The sequence below is a fragment of the Somniosus microcephalus genome, chromosome 2 (genome assembly GCF_052327205.1).
Source record: "Somniosus microcephalus isolate GS21.2 chromosome 2, FLI_Smic_1.0, whole genome shotgun sequence".
NCBI lineage: Eukaryota > Metazoa > Chordata > Chondrichthyes > Squaliformes > Somniosidae > Somniosus > Somniosus microcephalus.
The window spans coordinates 220,196,835-220,215,153 of NC_140988.1; the positions used below are offsets into that span (position 1 = coordinate 220,196,835).

General features: G+C 46.2%; 1 protein-coding gene across 2 annotated transcripts in view; it reads right to left on the bottom strand.

Annotated features, from left to right (window-relative positions):
- Positions 1–2,127, bottom strand: part of LOC147123234 (protein YIPF5-like) — a 90,256-nt gene extending 88,129 nt beyond the window's left edge. Inside the window, exons 1-2 of one of the 2 annotated variants that reach the window (XM_085969504.1) lie at positions 1,994–2,127; positions 1,132–1,308 (exon numbers count right to left, since the gene is read on the bottom strand). The gene's annotated coding sequence lies outside the window, so the exon portion shown is untranslated. The remainder of the gene's footprint in view (positions 1–1,131; positions 1,309–1,993) is intronic. The other variant, XM_085969496.1, reaches the window with a different exon arrangement.
- Between the last annotated feature and the right edge of the window lie 16,192 nt (positions 2,128–18,319).

The following is an 18,319-nucleotide window of genomic DNA, read 5'->3' on the forward strand; positions in this document are numbered from 1 at the left end:
GATGATACCTAACTTATTGAAAAAAGATCTTTTCCATAAAATATCCGAATTGGTATTTTGGTCAACTTGCACTGTTCAATTAAAGCTAGGTTTACCATTATGATGCTCACAAAGTAATGATAATTACTATATATTTGGGGTTACAAACTGTAACACACTATAGTAACAGGCACAATCATCTGTAATATGCCATACAGGATGCACTAGGCATCAGGTGTGCTAAAATTGGTTTTAAAATATTTTTACAAAGTTGTTTCCTTAAATATATATTTCTGAATATTGAGTTCCATCATAAAAATTGAGTAATTTAAAACAAATCATACCAGATTTTTTAAAAATTAGTTACACTTTCATATAATCTTGGGAAATTAATTTTATTGTAGATTAAGCCCTGCATATTACCACTCAATGAAGGATATAGTAATAGCCTGAATATTTATATGAAAAGCATAATTTTACTGAGGAAAGATGAATTTGGCACCTTACTTTGTTAGCAAATTTTCTATGTTTGAAGCAAAACATATAGGCCCAGATTCTGCTGTACTAATAACGGTGAGGCTGTCAGCGTTCGCCGTTATTACAGGGTAAAACTGACACAAACTTCTGGCGTCCACACATGTGCAGTTAAACGCAGAAATCCAGAAGTTGCTATCTGTGATACCCCACTCCTCCACAGGCTGCGCTGTTGCAGTCTTCGCTGATGGAATCAGCACAGAGATTACTGTAATGGTGTGAACTTTGGGTAATTACCCACTAGTCTTGTATTAAAGACGGATGAAAAAGTTAGGGCTAGTGCAATCAGGAGTAACTGAGCTTTTAACAGTGTAATAAGTGATAATTACTGTTGAACAACCATTCTGGCCCTGAAAAATTAATTTTACAGGTATGAAGTCTCATTCTCTGAGAAGAAAATTAATGTTGCAGATTTTTTTTTTTAAATTTCTGCTTTTTTTCTTTTACGTATCTCCCTTAATCCCATGTGTATGTCCCAATCTTTATTTTGCTTCCTCTGCAATGATTTAAATGTAATTTATATTTCCTGCTTTTTACTTCCTGCTTTGCAGTCTGTGTCTCAGTGATGATTCTTCAATCTGATTGGTTGAAGAGCCTCCCTGTTGCTTTCCTACTCACAGACTCCACAGATCCCCTGTAGATGGCCCCGCACTGGATCAGAGGCCCGATTACTAGAAATCTCTTCTGACAAGCCAGCGAAGTGTCTCGGGGCAACCGTACTCGAGGTGAACGGTGAAAGCCGTTTCTTCGCTGCTTACAGCAAAATCCAGGCCATTATCTTTGTCACTCATGAATCTTGCATGACCGTAGTGAAAACATAATATGATAATGAACATAGTGCAAATGAACTACAAATAAAATAGCTAATTCCCCCCCCCAAATTTCCTTTCTCTGTTACTTAGAATTTTACACAAAAACTAAAGTGAGAGACTATTTGAAATGGTAATTCATATTTTTAATCCATGTCTATCTCAGTCAACAACTGTCTCTTTAAAATTTTCTGCCTTGGAGAATCAGATTGCCACATGCAACATGAACACTTGTTTCTGCCAGCAAAACCGATAAGAGCCTTAGGCCAAGTCAATCGTGACCAAGCAATGCATTTATTGCATGATAGTCCAAATAAATCCAAAATATAGAAAACTTATATCTTCATAGTTTAGACAAGTATTAACTGATTAATAAAAATTCAAGATGTCATTAATTTGAAAATAAGTCTATTAAATGCCGTTCTCCAGAGGCTAATGCATCTCTTTCTTTTCATTTTTTAATCCTTACACATGTAGTATTGCTGCGATAAATTCTGAAGCAGGCATAAACAAATACTTGATATAATTAAGCAGAATTTGTTAGTGGTGTTGGCATTTTCTACTAGCGATAACCTCACCCAACCATGTTAATTGCCAGGTGCTGGATCAACAACTAAAAAACAAAGCTATATTTCCAAAGTGTTAATTATGAAATTGTTAATCATACATACCTCAAATAAAGCAAAACTTTCACACCAATGAAGATTGAATCCTTTTCTTGGGCAGTATTAAGAAAGAATATTGAACACGCAGAGACTAAACATAACGTATGATTGACTACAAGACAAAAAGGCCAATATGCTATATATAAAGCTCTAATTTTAGACTGCAGTCAAATAAGTATCCAAATATAACACAGACTGTCACTTGCAATTTAGCACCCAGTTAACATTTTAAATTTAAATGTAATCATTTGGATTTTTTTCATACTGTAAACTTGCAAACCTGCATTATGTCAGTCACTGCATTTATTTATTTAAAGTATTATATAACTAAATTTTAGAGAAATATTTCTAAATGTGGATATAATTATTAGGCTACACCGCTTACAGCATTTGGAATGTAGGATCCCTTGCTAAAGTAAATGGAGTCAACACAGGGGAGAAGATGAGACGAAGGTAGAGAAGAAGTTCAATTTAAAAAGAATTTAAATTACAAGTATGCCGCAAGAATTTAAAGTAAAAAGTAAATACACAATATAGTCAGCAATTCCAACTCATATTATTATGCTAGGAAATATATTATATTTGTTGGGTGTCTCATGTGTTTCTTGTTTTTAACCATGGTTGTAAGCAAAAAATTAGAATTTGAGCTTCACTGATGACCCTGTAACAACAACAACTTCTTGAATTTATATAGCACCTTTAACTTAGTAAACTGTCCCAAGGCACTTCACAGAAATGTTCTAAAACAAAATTTGACGCCGAGCCACCTAAGGAGAAATTAGAGCAGATGACCAAAACCTTGGTCAAAAGCAGGTAGGTTTTAAGAAGAGTCTTAAAGGAGGAAAGACAGGTGGAGAGGTTTAGGAAGGGAATTCCAGAGCTTAGGGCCATGGCAGCTGAAGGCTCGGCCACCAATGGTTGAGTGATTAAAATCAGGGACACTTAAGAGGACAGAATTAGAGGAGCGCAGATATCTCAGGAGTTTGTAGGACTGGAGATTACAGAGATAGGGAGGGGCAAGGCCATGGAGGGATTTGAAAACAGGAATGGGAATTTTAAAATCGAGGCTTACTTACAAAGTGAGCCAATGTAGGTCAGCGAGCACAGGGGTGATGGGTGAACGGGACTTGGTGCGAGTTAGGACACAGGCAGCCGAGTTTTGGATGACTTCAAGATTACGGAGGGTAGAATGTGAGAGGCCAGCCTTAAGTGCATTGGAATAATCAAGTCTAGAGGTAATAAAGACATGGATGAAGGTTTCAGCAGTAGATAAGCTGAGGCAGGGGCAGAGACGGGTGATGTTACGGAGGTAGAAATAGGCAGTCTTAGTTTTGGTGCGGATATGTGGTCGGAAGCTAATTTCCAAATCAAATATGACACCAAGATTGCAAACAGTGTGGTTCAGCCTCAGACAGATGCTAGGGAGAGGGATATAGCCAGTGGCTAGGGAACAGAGTTTTTGGCAGGGACCAAAATCAATGGCTTTTGTCTTCCCAATATTTAGTCAGAGGAAATTTCTGCTCATTCAGTACTGGATGTCAGACAACCATTCTGACAATTTAGAAACCGTGGAGGGGTCAAGAGAAGTGGTGGTGAGGTAGAGCTGGGTGACGTCAGCGTACCTGTGGAAACTGATGCTGTGTTTTTGGATGATGTCACCGAGGAGCAACATGTAGATGAGAAATGGGAGAGGCCAAGGATAGATCCTTGGGGGATACCAGAGGTAATGATGCAGGAGGCTGCAAGAGAAACCATTGCAGGTAATTCTCTGGCTCTGGAACCAGGCAAGTGCAGTCGATGGTGGAGAGGCGTTGGAGGAGGACGGAGTGGTCAACCACGTCAAAGGCTGCAGACAGGTCAAGAAGGATGAGGAGAGATAGTTTACCTTTGTCACAGTCACTTAGGATGTAATTTGTGACTTTGATAAGAGCCGTTTCAGAACTGTGGCAGGGGCTGAAACCTGATTGGAGAGATTCAAACATGAAGTTCCGGGAAAGATGGCACGGATTTGGGAGGCAACAACACGCTTAAGGGCTTTGGAGAGGAAAGGGAGGTTGAATTGGGAGGTAGTTTGCAAGGATGGAGGGGGTCAAGGGTTGTTTTTTTGAGGAGGGGGTGATGACGGCAGATTTGAAGGAGAGAGGGACGGTACCCGAGGAGAGAGAACCATTAACAATGTCGGCTAATATGGGAGCCAGAAAAGGAAGTTGGGTGGTCAGCAGCTTAGTGGGAATATGGTCGAGGGAGCAGGAAGTGGGTCTCATGGACAAGATGAGCTCGGAGAGGGCATGAGGGGAGATCAGAGAGAAACTGGAGAAAGATTCGAGTTCAGGTCTAGGGCAGGGGGCAACCTTAGAGGAAGTTTGGCCCGGTGGGCTAGGTGAAGGAAGGGAAGTTGCAGAGGCAGCTGATCAGATGGTCTTAATCTTAGAGACAAAAGTCCATGAGCTCCTCGCACTTGTTTTTGGAGATGCGCGTGGAGGAGACAGGGGAGAGTGGTTTAAGAAGACGGTTTGCAGTAGAGAAAAGAAGCCGGGGGTTATTTTTGCATTCTAGAATGATCCTGGAATAGTGAGCAGTTTTGGCAGTCACAAGCAGGACCCGATATTACTTTATGCGCTCCAGCCAGATCTGGTGGTGAATGGCTAAACCAGTTGTCCACCATATCCGTTCATGTCTGCGTCCCTTGGACTCAAGGGAGCAGAGATGAGAAGGCATACTAGTATGTAAATGCACTGCGCCTGTGGATCTAAGCCACATGGACAAGAAAAGTCCCAGGTTTGATTCCCAGTCGATGCTGAATTAGCTGATCTTAGTCAAGGTGTATAGTGTAGAACTGACCTTGAACCAGAACGAAAAATATCATCCAATATTTTCACTGTTAATTGCTATCCTGTAATCCTACTGGAAAGTGCTCGTATGTGGATATCTGGTGAGGATTGGACTCTGCTGCAGTGCTCCTTCCCATAGCCAAGAAGTCAACCAACACTCATTGCTTAGTCACACACATGAAGAAAGGCCACTTGGGTGAGGACAAACAGTGAAAGTGGTTTCACCCCAGTATGAGTCACCATTTTTAGGCGAGGAATGGAAAAAAAACAGAGAAAGTAGAAAAACAGAAAAACTGCATTGAGGAACACAACACATCCAGAGTTAAACATTTCCATTGCCTCTCAGCCCTGGTCTAATTGTGTCCCAGCATTTATTGAAAAAGCTCTAAAGCTCTGTGAGTGTACCTTTATACCATGTCCTAATATGAAAAAGACCCTTTCTCAGCTTGCCAAAGATACATGTTTAAGATCAGTTCCAACTTACACGAAGCTTGATAGGCTCCAAATACTGTTGAAAGATAGCCACATCTGTTGCCAACATTGGGCCCAACATCACTATCCTTCTTGTTGAAAAGAGCAAAGTCACTTGCCACAACTTTATGTATAAACTTAAATTGTTGAACTTGATTTTTATTGAAAAGTCATCTAAAATCTAAGGTCAGGCAGATGAAATTTAAACTTTTCCTGAAAAATCTTGATTTCAGAAACGTTAAGGAATCACAGCATCGGGATGCTCTTTAAAGTTCCCCTCCAAGTCACACACCATCCTGATTTGGAAGTATATAGCCGTTCCTTCATAGTCGCTGGTTCAAAATCCTGGAACTCCCTCCCTAACAGTACTGTGGGAGTACCTTCACCACACGGACTGCAGCGGTTCAAAAAGGCAGCTCACCACCACCTTCTCAAGGGCAATCAGGGATGGGCAATAAATGCTGGCCTTGGCAGTGATGCCCACATCCCAGGAACAAAAAATAAGAGCGAATATCGACATTGGAGCGTGAATTTCCTTGGAGCTTCTTCCACTCCGCTGTGATAATTTTACATTACATTAGGTATTCTTCTTCTTAGGCAGTCCCTCGGAACCGAGGATGACTTGCTTCCACATTAAAAATGAGTTCGCAGGTGATTGATGAGTCCAATGCGAGACCTACAGTCTCTGTCACAGGTGGGGCAGACGGTGGGTGAAGGGGCGGGTGGGTGGGGTGCTTGGGTTGACGTGCGCTCCTTGCGCTACCTGCGCTTGGCTTCCGCTTGCTCCCGGCGAAGAGACTCGAGGTGTTCGGCGCCTTCCCGGATGCTACTCCTCCATTTTGTGCGGTCTTGGGCCAGGGATTCCCAGGAGTCGGTGGGGATGTTACATGTTTTCAAGGAGGCTTTGAGGGTGTCCTTGAAGTGTTTCCTCTGCCCAACTGGGGCTCTCTTGCCGTGCCGGAGCTCCGAGAAGAGCGCTTGTTTTGGGAGTCTCGTATCGGGCATGCGGACAATGTGACCCGTCCATCGGAGCTGATTGAGCGTGGTCAAAGCTTCGATGCTGGGGATGTTGGCCTGAGCAAGAACACTGACGTTGGTGCGCCTATCCTGCCAATGGATTTGCAGGATCTTGCAGAGGCAGCGTTGGCGGTACCTCTCCAGTGCTTTGAGGTGCCTGCTGTACATAGTCCATGTCTCTGAGGCATACAGCAGGGCGGGTATCACTGCTGCTCTGTAGACCATGAGCTTAGTGCCGGTTTTGAGGAGCCTACTGTCAACAAGAGCAGACGTCGATGATGAAGTCCAACACCGCCTTCAGTGTGCCAGTGTAGCCTTCGGTCGCCTGAGGAAGAGAGTGTTTGAAGACCAGGACCTCAAACCCGGCACTAATTAGATATTACATCATCTCCAGAGCATTATTCTCCGGTGTACCCCAGAGTCATTTATATGCTTCCCCATAATAGACATGAGGCTAGCTTCTGAATGTACACAGATGACACTCAGTTCTACCTCTCCCTCTCCTTCATCAACCAAATGTCTTTGCCATACTCTCCATTTACCTGTCCAACATTAAGACCTGGATGAACCAAACTTCCTCTAGCTCAATGTTGGGACAAACACCACTGCGCCTCTGCTTTTGTCTCCATCAGCTTTCCCGGCTGTCACTTCAGGCCACACTTAGAGGTACGGAATCTTTGAGTACAGTTTAACCCCAATGTTGGTTACCTGCCCCACATCCAATGCGTTACCAAGACCATCTTTGAATACCTCTGAAATATTTCCTGTCTCCAAACCTACCTTGCCCCTTAATTCAAAGCTGCTGTGATATTTGAATTGAATTCAATTGTGCAACAGAAGCATAATTAAAATGTAAACAATTAAAATCTGAACAAAATCAAGCATAAATTGTAGGTGCAGGAGCAAACATACAAAACAGATAATGGACAACAGAATTGGCCATGATATTTTCCAGCACTAGCATTTTATTACTAAAGAAGGAACTTGCACTTGCATAGTAATTTTTTGACCTCAGGATGTCCCAAAGCACTTTACAGCCAATTAAGCACTTTTGAAGTGTAGTCACTGTTGTAATGTGAAACGCTGCAGCCAATTTGCACACATCAAGATTCCACAGACAGCAATGAGATAATGACCAGATAATCTGCTTTAGTGATGTTTCTTGAAGGAGAAATATTGGCCAGGACCCCTGTGCTCTTTCCCGAATACCATGGGATCTTTCATGGTCGCATTTATTTCCAACACCGGATTTCTGACTGGTCACCTTGGAGGACAAGACTTCATTTCTGATTGGTCATCTTGGAGGACAAGACTCACCCAGCAGTTTCTCTGGAATGTGTAATTAGATCCTGCCTGCCTAAGTAATCAATTACTTTGCAAAGTGTAATTCGAGCCATTCTGATTGTCAAGCTCCAGACAGAACAGAGTTCACAAAAAACAGACAGGGTTCACCCTTGCGGGTTAAGACCTTCTCCCACCCCCCAAACAAATTCCTGCCCCCCACAAGTTCCTAACCATCCTCCCACCCCCTGATTTTCTGACCTTTTCCCTCCCCAACAAGTTCCTGACCCTGACTTTCCTCCCACTCCCCCCCCCCAAGATTATGACCTTCTCCCCCGACCGGGTATCTGATCTACTCCCCCGCCCAAGTTCCTGACCTCCTCCCCCCATCCCTCCTCGAGTTCTTGACTGTAATGATCAGTAACCTGTCATTCTGGAATGGTACACTAGGTGGTGCTGTATGTATATAAGAGTGGGCTACCCACGATGCACTAGGCTACCCACAAGGCAGCAGTCAAGATGGAGGCCTCTACAGATACTGTATCTAGTCCACATGTGCTCAATAAAGTGTCTAGCAAAAGCTAGCTGTTCTTAATAAAAACGACTAGTTATTAATGAACATAACATGGTACCAGGATTGGTAAGATCTGCTGAAAATTGTGAAAAGCGACATGGAGAATTTGAGGCCACCGGAGTTTTTGAATCTCACCGGAAATGCCGACTACAATTGGCGGACTTTCAAACAATAATTCGAACTCTACATTGCTGCCATTGGATTCGGTACGAAGCCAGATGCAAGAAAAATAGCGTTGCTGCTCACGGTTGCAGGCCCACAGGCGATAGAGGTATTTAATACATTTGTATTTAATCCAGAGGAGAACAGAGAAAAATTAGATGATGTGCTAAAGAAATTTGATACACATTGTTCTCCCAAAAAGAATGAAACCTATGAGAGGTATGTGTTCTGTTCAAGGACACAGCAGCAAAATGAGACTTTTGATAGCTTTGTGACTGATCTGAAACTGAAAGCACAGACATGTAATTTCTCTGAGCTGAAAGCATCCATGATTCGTGACCAAATTGTGTTTGGTATTCATGATAAAAAGGTCAGGGAACGTCTGTTGAGAGAAACCGAACTAACATTGGAAAATGCTGTGAAAATATGCCAAGCCAGCGAGCTAGCTCAAAAGCATGCGAAGACTTTCAGTGAAATCAATAATGATGCGATTGTAGTCAGTGCTGCTGTCGGTGCTGTGTCCTACAAAGGAAAGAAACGTGGGCAGAACAGAAATGAAAAGCAATCGGAGGATGACATTTTTAATTGTAAACGCTGTGGTTACAAACACCAGTTAAAACAATGCCCAGCGTTTGGAAAAATGTGCACAAAATGTCATGGAAACAATCACTTTGCCAAGCAATGCTTTTCAAAAGTAAAAACAAAGAAAGGGCAACAAATCCGAGTTAATGTGATTGAGGACACTGATTTAAGTGAGACATTTTTTGTAGGAATGGTGTCATGTGACAATATCAAAAATGATACAGAAAATGTGCAGCCCTCAGATAAGGACACTGCTGAACATAAAGTCAATGCAGTAAAAGAGGACAAATGGATGATCCCACTGCAGGTAAATGGAGCATTAGTTACATTGAAACTAGACACTGGGGCAAAAGCAAACAATCAGTATGAGTGACATTAAAAACATGAAAGAAAAGCCCAAAATACAGAGAAAATCAGTACTACTGAAGAACTATAATGGACAGAAAATAGATAGCTTAGGTGTATGCAGACTTAAAGTGACAGTCAAAGACAAAGTGCATCATCTCATGTTTTCTGTTGTGGCTGAAGGACTTGATTCACTACTGGGTGACAAAGCTTGTGAAGACTTAGAACTGGTCAAGAGAGTATACCGTATAAACTGTACCATAAACAGACCAGATGACTCAGTGGATTCTGTAGTAAATAATTTCCAGGATGTGTTCAAAGGATTTGGAGTTCTACCATTCACATACAAGATCCAGCTAAAAGAGAATGCTCAGCCAGTGGTACATGCTCCACGAAGAGTTCCAGCACCCCTGTGTGACCGGCTCAAGAATGAACTGGACAGAATGACCACACTACGAGTCATCAGGAAAGTCGAAGAGCCAACAGACTGGGTTAACTCCATGGTATGTGTAAAGAAAAAGAACAATGATCTAAGAATATGCATGGATCCAAAGGACTTAAATGCAAACATAAAACGTGAACACTACCAGATTCCCAAGCGATAAGAAATCACCAGTGAAATGTCAGCTGCCAGATACTTTACAAAGCTCGACGCCTCACAAGGATTTTGGCAACTAAAACTGGATGAAGAGAGCACCAAATACTGTACCTTCAACACACCATTTGGCAGGTATTGTTTCCTCAGAATGCCTTTTGGGATAATATCTGCGTCTGAAATCTTTCATAGAGCGATGGAACACATAATTGAAGGTCTGGAAGGAGTTCGGGTCTATGTTGATGACATCATCATCTGGGACTCCACACTGAAAGAACACAATGAGAGACTGACTAAAGTGCTACAGAGCATACGCCGGAATGGACTGAAGCTCAACAAAGCCAAGTGTCAGTTTGGCGTCCAGGAAGTCACTTTCCTAGGAGATAATCTATCTGGTAAAGGAATAGAGCCAGATATGGAAAAAGTAAACGCCATACTCAACATGCCCCGACCCACTGACAAAAAAGGAGTGCTACGCATCATGGGAATGATAAACTTCATTGGAAAGTTCATTCCTAACTTGTCAGCCAAGACAACCTGTCTGCGAGACCTGCTACATAAAACAAATGAGTTCGCATGGACAGAAAGACATGAACAAGAGTGGATGAACCTCAAAACAGTGCTGACAACCACATCTGTACTCACTTTCTTTGACCCAACAAAGAGAATCAAAGTGTCAACGGGTGCATCAAAAGATGGCCTAGGTGCGGTCTTGCTACAAGCAGAGGGTGAAGATTGGAAGCCTGTTGCCTATGCCTCCAGGTCTATGACTGATACTGAGTGTTGATACGCCCAGATTGAAAAGGAATGTCTAGGCTTGGTAGTTGGACTAGAAAAGTTTCATAGCTACATATATGGACTACCCACCTTCACAGTTGAGACAGACCACAGCCCACTGGTTGCCATCATAAAAAAGAACCTGAATGAGATGTCTCCATGGATTCAACGACTCATGATGAAGCTGCAAAGATATGACTTTGAACTGATCTACACACCAGGCAAACACATAGTGTTAGCAGATGCACTATCCTGAGCACCCACAATGAGTCATGTGAGCTCTACTGAAGAAGACGTGGATGTTCATGTGAGTATGGTCACTGCTGCGCTGCCCGTGTCAGACACAAAATCAAAGCAAATAGCAGAAGAAACAGTAAAAGATACAGTATTACAAACAGTAATAGAGAACATTCATCATGGTTGGCCGAAAGGTTCCTGTCCAAAATATTTTCACATAAGGTCAGAATTGAGTGTCGCAAGTGGATTATTACTAAAGCAGAACAGAATAGTCATTCCACAGGCTCTACATCAAGACATGCTCAAAAGGATTCATGAGGGACACCTCGGAACTGAAAAATGCAAAAGGAGAGCAAGAGACACTGTTTATTGGCCTGGCATAAATAAGGACATTGAGAACATGATAGGCGAATGTGAGACATGTCAGAAACACCAAAACAAACAAGCAAAGGAACCAATGATAGTAGCTGACATACCAACAGCACCATGGCAAAAGGTTGGTATGGACCTCTTTCATTTAAATGGTAAAGACTATCTAATAGTGATTGACTACTATTCTAACTATCCTGAGATGGCGCTGCTCTCAAGCACCACAGCAAGCAGTGTCATAATGCATGTGAAATCCATCTTCGCCAGACATGGAATTCCCAGCATTGCCGTTAACGACAATGGTCCGTGCTTCAACTGTAAGGAGTGGCAACATTTTGCAGCACATTATGACTTTCAACACATCACATCCAGTCCTTTGTATGCTCAGTCGAATGGTAAGGCAGAGAAAGGTGTTCAAGTTCTCAAGCAGCTACTGAAGAAAGCGACAGAAAGCAAGTCTGATCCTTATCTCGCCCTGCTGAGCTACCGAGCCTCACCTTTAGACTCTGGTTCTTCACCTGCTGAACTCCTAATGGGTCGCAAGTTGCGTACCACGCTACCCTGCTGTGCAAATGAAAAGCAGAGTAAGGAACTGAGACAGAGACTTCAACTATTAAAGCTGAAACAGAAATCATACTATGACAAGTCATCCAAAACTCTGAAACCATTGACAAGGGATGATGTTGTCAGGATTGAGGATCCAGATGCATGGAACAGGAAAGCTACAGTTCTTGAGGAAGTAGGACCAAGGTCATACACTGTTAGAACTGAGGAAGGACAGATTCTCAGGAGGAACCGCCGTTCCCTCCTAAAAACACAAGAGACTATCGAAGAGCAAATCAATGACAATGCTGCAACTGAATCTTGTCACTCACCACCAGAACAATCTAACACAAATACACATACAGGCTCTCATGAAAGCACACCAGATTTACCTGTGCTGAGAAGATCCACACGTGAAGTAAAAAAGCCTGATAGACTTAATCTTTGAGTACAAAGAAAACTACATTGAAAAGGTATTGACTGCTGAAGATGTTTATGTTGTTATTGATTGATATTGATTGATACTGATTTTGTTTAACCTCAAAGAAAGGGGGATGTAATGATCAGTAACCTGTCATTCTGGAATGGTACACTAGGTGGTGCTGTATGTATATAAGAGTGGGCTACCCATGATGCACTAGGCTACCCACAAGGCAGCAGTCAAGATGGAGGCCTCTACAGATACTGTAGCTAGTCCACATGTGCTCAATAAAGTGTCTAGCAAAAGCTAACTGTTCTTAATAAAAATGACTAGTTATTAATGAACATAACATTGACCTTCTCCCCCTGCCCAAGTTTCTCCCCCGGGGTTCCTGACCTCCCCCCCCACCCATTGATGGGCATTGTGTGTGGGTCATGGATTGTTAACAGTTTTATTGGGTATGAAGTGATAGTGACAGTGTCATGACTTCCGGATTTCATCCAGTCCAATGATGTCACTTGCCACACACGCACCGAGCTTTGCGAGAAATCAACCAGATCTAGGGGGAGGAGGTGGTAAACCAATGTTTGTATTCCACTGTGTACATGCCTGTACATGTCTCGGATGGCTCCTCCCATGAGTCCAGGTAAAAGGTGACTGCTCCACAGTCCCTCTACATTCTGGACCGGTCGACCATTCGAGGCACACCTTCATTCTCTTGTTAATAAAAGCCTGTTAATTACTCGCTTAATCTCAGTCTTTTGAGTTATTGATAGCGCATCAATTTTATTAACAAGATTTTTATAATGGAGAAGATCCTCACACCAGCATGCCTGGACTTAGATCATCGGGAGGCGGACTCATCCAACAAGTTTACTCACTGGCTTAGGTGTTTCAAAAAATTCCTGACCGCCTCCACTGCAATCAAATCGGACGCGGACAAACTGGATGTCCTGACCTCCAAAGTGAACCACCGAGTGTACTCAGCCATCCAGGACGCGACCTCGTATGCGGATGCTATCAAGCTCCTCAAGGACCAGTACACGTGCCCAGTGAACGAGGTGTACGCTAGGCACCTCCTGGGGAGTCGTAAACAACAACCTGGGGAATCGACCGAGGAATACCTTCAGCCACTGTCTGTGCTTGATCGGGCCTGTGGTTGCAAGGATGTAAAGGCCGCCGTGTACACAGAGGAACTTACCCGGGATGTTTTTGTAGTGGGCCACAGGTCCAATTACACCCGACAGCGACTGCTGGAGCAGAGTGACCTCGATCTCAACAAGGCCTCTGAACTCGCACTATCATTGGACGCAGCCTACCGGGGCATGGATGCCTACTCCTCTGCACCGTGGACGCTGCTGGGAACGACAGCCTGGGACACGGTAGGACCGTCTCATAGCGCCGTGCCACCCCAGCCACAGCCCAGCAACGGCCCAACTACCGCAGCAGTGTCCCAAGGCCAGACAGCAGTGCCCCAAGGCCAGAAATGCTACTTCTGTGGCCAGGCCAAACACCCCAGAGCGCGCTGCCCGGCGAAAAATGCGACCTGCTCGGGCTGCAGGAAGAAGGGACACTACGCCAGCGTCTGCAGAGCCAAAGCCACCCCGAACCCCAGCAGCACGGCGTGTGGGCCGTGCGGGCCGCCATCTTGGGCCTCCCCAGCCATGTGCGAACCACCAGAGCTGCAGCCATTTTGGACGCCTCCAGCCACATGGGGATCATGGACGCCGCCATCTTGGACGACAGCCGGGACACAACAGGCCCCCAACACCGCCTCATCTGATACCCGCAGCGACACACCGACCCCTACGCTAGCCTCCGTTACGCTGGACCAAGCGAGACCGCACCAACTGGCCCGGTCCACAATGGACATTAAGGTAAATGGTCACGAAACAATCTGCCTTTTTGACTCTGGGAGCACGGAGAGCTTCATCCACCCCGACACGGTGCGGCGTTGCTCTCTCCCAGTCCTGCCTGCGCACCAGCGGATTTCTATGGCCTCCGAGTCCCAGTCGGCGGACATTGGCGGCTACTACGTGGTGACACTCGTAGTAGACGGGACTGTGTACAATAATTTTAAACTTCTGGTCCTGCCTGACCTCTGCGCTGCTGTTCTACTGGGGTTAGATTTTCAGTGCCTCCTTAAAAGTGTTACGATGGCGTACGGTGGACCCCTCCCCCCACTCACAGTCCGCAGCCAGCAGCTTCAAAATTGCCCGCCGCGCACCAGGTGCAACCTCTCCACACTCAGAGTCACCCCCCCCCACACTGTTTGCTAACCTCACCCCCGACTGTAAGCCCATCGCCACAAAGAGCAGGCGATACAGTGCCGGGGACAGGGTTTTCATTAAAACCGAAGTGGAGCGGCTCCTGAAGGAGGGGATTATTGAGGGCAGCACCAGCCCCTGGCGAGCCCAGGTTGTGGTCGTTAAGACCGGCGAGAAGCAGCGCCTGGTCATCGACTACAGCCAGACAATAAATCGCTACACCCTGCTGGACGCTTACCCACTCCCCCGCATAGCTGATATGGTCAACCAGATCACGCAGTACCGCGTCTTCTCGACCATTGACCTGAAATCAGCGTACCACCAGCTCCCTATCCGCCCTGAGAACCGCCAGTATACTGCCTTTGAGGCAAACGGCCGCCTCTATCACTTCCTTAGGGTTCCCTTTGGCGTCACCAACGGGGTCTCCGTCTTCCAAAGGGAGATGGACCGGATGGTCGATCAAAATGCGTTGCAGGCCACTTTCCCATATCTGGACAATGTGACCATCTGCGGCCATGACTTGCAGGACCATGACGCAAACCTCGAAAAATTCCTCCGCACCGCCCAACTCCTGAACCTGACGTATAACAAGAAGTGCATATCCCGCACAACCCGCCTCGCCATTCTTGGCTGTGTTGTGGAACACGGAGTCATCGGTCCCGACCCCGACCGGATGCGTCCCCTTATGGAACTCCCACTGCCCCACTGCCTCAAGGCCCTGAAGAGGTGCCTAGGGTTTTTCTCCTATTACGCCCAGTGGGTCCCCTACTATGCGGACAAGGCCCGTCCGCTGATCAAGTCCACCTCCTTTCCCGTGACGGCAGAGGCCCGCTTAGCCTTCCACCGTATCAAGGAAGGCATTGCCAAAGCCACCATGCACGCAGTGGACGAATCCATCCCCTTCCAGGTGGAAAGCGACGCGTCCGACTTTGCCCTGGCCGCTACCCTTAATCAGGTGGGGAGACCCGTGGCCTTCTTTTCACAAACCCTCCAGGGCCCGGAGACCAGACACTCCGCTGTTGAGGAGGCCCAGGCTATTGTGGAGGCTGTGCGTCATTGGAGGCACTACCTGGCCGGAAAACAATTTACCCTGCTCACTGACCAGCGTTCAGTTGCCTTTATGTTTAACAACAAGCAGAGGGGCAAAATCAAAAACGACAATATCTTGAGGTGGAGAATCGAACTTTCCACCTACAATTACGAGATCTTGTACCGGCCCGGGAAGCTCAATGAACCCCTGGATGCTCTATCGCATGGCACCTGCGCCAGCGCGCAGATCAATAGACTGCGGGCCCTCCACAATGACCTCTGCCACCCGGGGGTCACCAGGTTCTTCCACTTCATCAAGGCCCGCAACCTGCCTTACTCCATTGAGGAGGTCAGGACCATGACCAGGAACTGCCAAGTCTGCGCTGAGTGCAAACCGCACTTTTATAGACCAGACAGGGCTCACCTGATAAAAGCCACTCGCCCCTTCGAGCGCCTGAGCGTTGATTTTAAAGGGCCTCTCCCCTCCTCCGACCGCAATGTGTACTTCCTCAACATTATTGATGAGTACTCCCGTTTCCCGTTCGTTGCCACAAGCAGGACCACCAGTTACAACCCCCGGGGGAACGGACAGGTGGAAAGAGAGAATGCGACAGTTTGGAAGGCCGCCCTGCTAGCCTTAAAGGCTAGGGGCCTTCCGACCTCCCGCTGGCAGGATGTGCTCCCCGATGCGCTCCACTCTATTCGGTCACTGCTCTGCACTGCCACTAACGCCACCCCGCATGAGAAAATGTTTGTCTTCCCAAGGAAGTCCACATCGGGGACATCGCTACCGCCATGGCTGACGTCCCCAGGGCCGGTCCTACTGAGAAGACACGTGAGGACCCATAAAACGGACCCCCTGGTCGAGAGGGTCGACCTCCTCCACGCCAACCCCCAGTATGCTTACATTGTGTACCCGGACGGGCAGGAGGACACAGTCTCCATACGAGACCTCGCACCCTCGGGGGCCGCAGTAACCCACTACCCACTACCACCCCCCCCCCAACGATCCGATATCCAGCCCCAGCAGACGGCAGGCCTGGGCCCTGCGACCCGCTCAACGCCTACGAGGACTACACACCAGTGCCCCAGCCTACGCGGGACTCGACGCCGGAAGCTTCACTACCCCTGCCGTCGCCACGTCGATCACAGCGGCAGACAAGACCTCCGAAGAGACTCCAATACACTAACTTTTAATACACTTCACCCCGCCGGACTCAATTTTAAACAAGGGGTGAATGTGGTAAACCACTGTTTGTATTCCACTGTGTACATGCCTGTACATGTCTCGGCTGGCTTCTCCCACGAGTCCAGGTATAAAGGTGACTGCTCCACAGTCCCTCTACATTCTGGACCGGTCGACCACGCGAGGCACACCTTCATTCTGTTAATAAAAGCCTGTTAATTACTCGCTTAATCTCAGTCTTTTGAGTTATTGATAGCGCATCAGAGGAGAGAGACAATGTGGTGCCGGTGTAAAGAGGGTAAGGTTGGAAGAACGTGACCCAACTTACCATCTGGATCACGTTCTCGCTCTCATTCCCCCACCCCTCCCTTTAGACCTGGATCACATTCTTCCCCCATCCCCACTGTGCTCTTTACACCCCCCACCCCCAAGTTCATGACCTTCTCTCCCCCCCCACCCTGAGTTCCTGACCTCCTCTCCCTCCAATTCTCTCTTCACACTTCAATCCTCTCCCTCCTCTCTCCCCCGTCCGATCCCGTCTCTCTCCCCCTCCGACTTCCTCTCTCTCTCCCTCCTCCGATCTCCTCTCTCCCCCTCCTCCGATCTCCTCTCTCCCTCCTCCAATTCTCTTTCTCCCCTCCTCTTTCTTCCCCTCGATTCCCTCTCTCTCCCCCCTCTAATTTCCCTTCTCTCATTCCCCTTTCGATGCTCTCTTCCCCCTGGCCATCAACGGATCCAGCGACGGTCCTTCTACTTACGGAGCCGAGGAAAGCGTGGCCCACGTTGCACTGCAGGCCGCAACTGTTGGGTACTGCACATGCACAGCTTTGCTAAACAGCGTGCATGCGCAGAAGGGGATCAGGTGCGCATGCACAGCTCTGGGATACCGCAAGCATGCACAGGAGGCCATAAAAGTGTTTGTGCAAATAATCACTCTGATCTTTTTTGTCCACCTGAGGGCAGACAGGGCATCGGTTTAACATCTCATCCAAAAGATGGCACCTCCAACAGTGCAGCACGCCCTCAATACTGCACTGAAGTATCAACCTAGATTCTGCTGACTCAGAGGTGAGAGTGCTACCAGAGCCAAGGTTGACATTAGAATGTAAAAATACATTTTAGTACAATTAGATGATTTGTGTTCAAACGTTTGTGTGTATAGATGCAGGGGAAGTTGAACTACATTCATAAAAGTAACTCTGCATTTGTTTCCTGTACTGCTACTGGTGTTAACATTATATAAGTCTAACTCTGAGTATTTCTCTGACCTAAGAGTGAAACAGATTGCAAACCAATTTAAACACTATTAATGGTTCAGTGAGATGCATGAATAGGTTACATTTAAATCCAGATGAGTGGACCTTGAAAGCACTGTGCAGGGAAACCGGATGCAAGTGCAAGGTATCAAAAATGGGCGCAGATATGACCATACAAACAATGATAGACAGGTAAAGACCCTTTGGTCCATCCAGCCTGTCCCACATAATTGCGATAACTTGTGTATCACAATATATACACTCTTCACCAATGTTCTCTCTAATTATTTTTGAGTGCGCGACCCCTTTAACGGGCTGTGCGGCCGCTCAATTGTCCACGCATGCACGGTTTTTCCATTCAAGTCGGTGACCAGCCTGCACGGGACCTC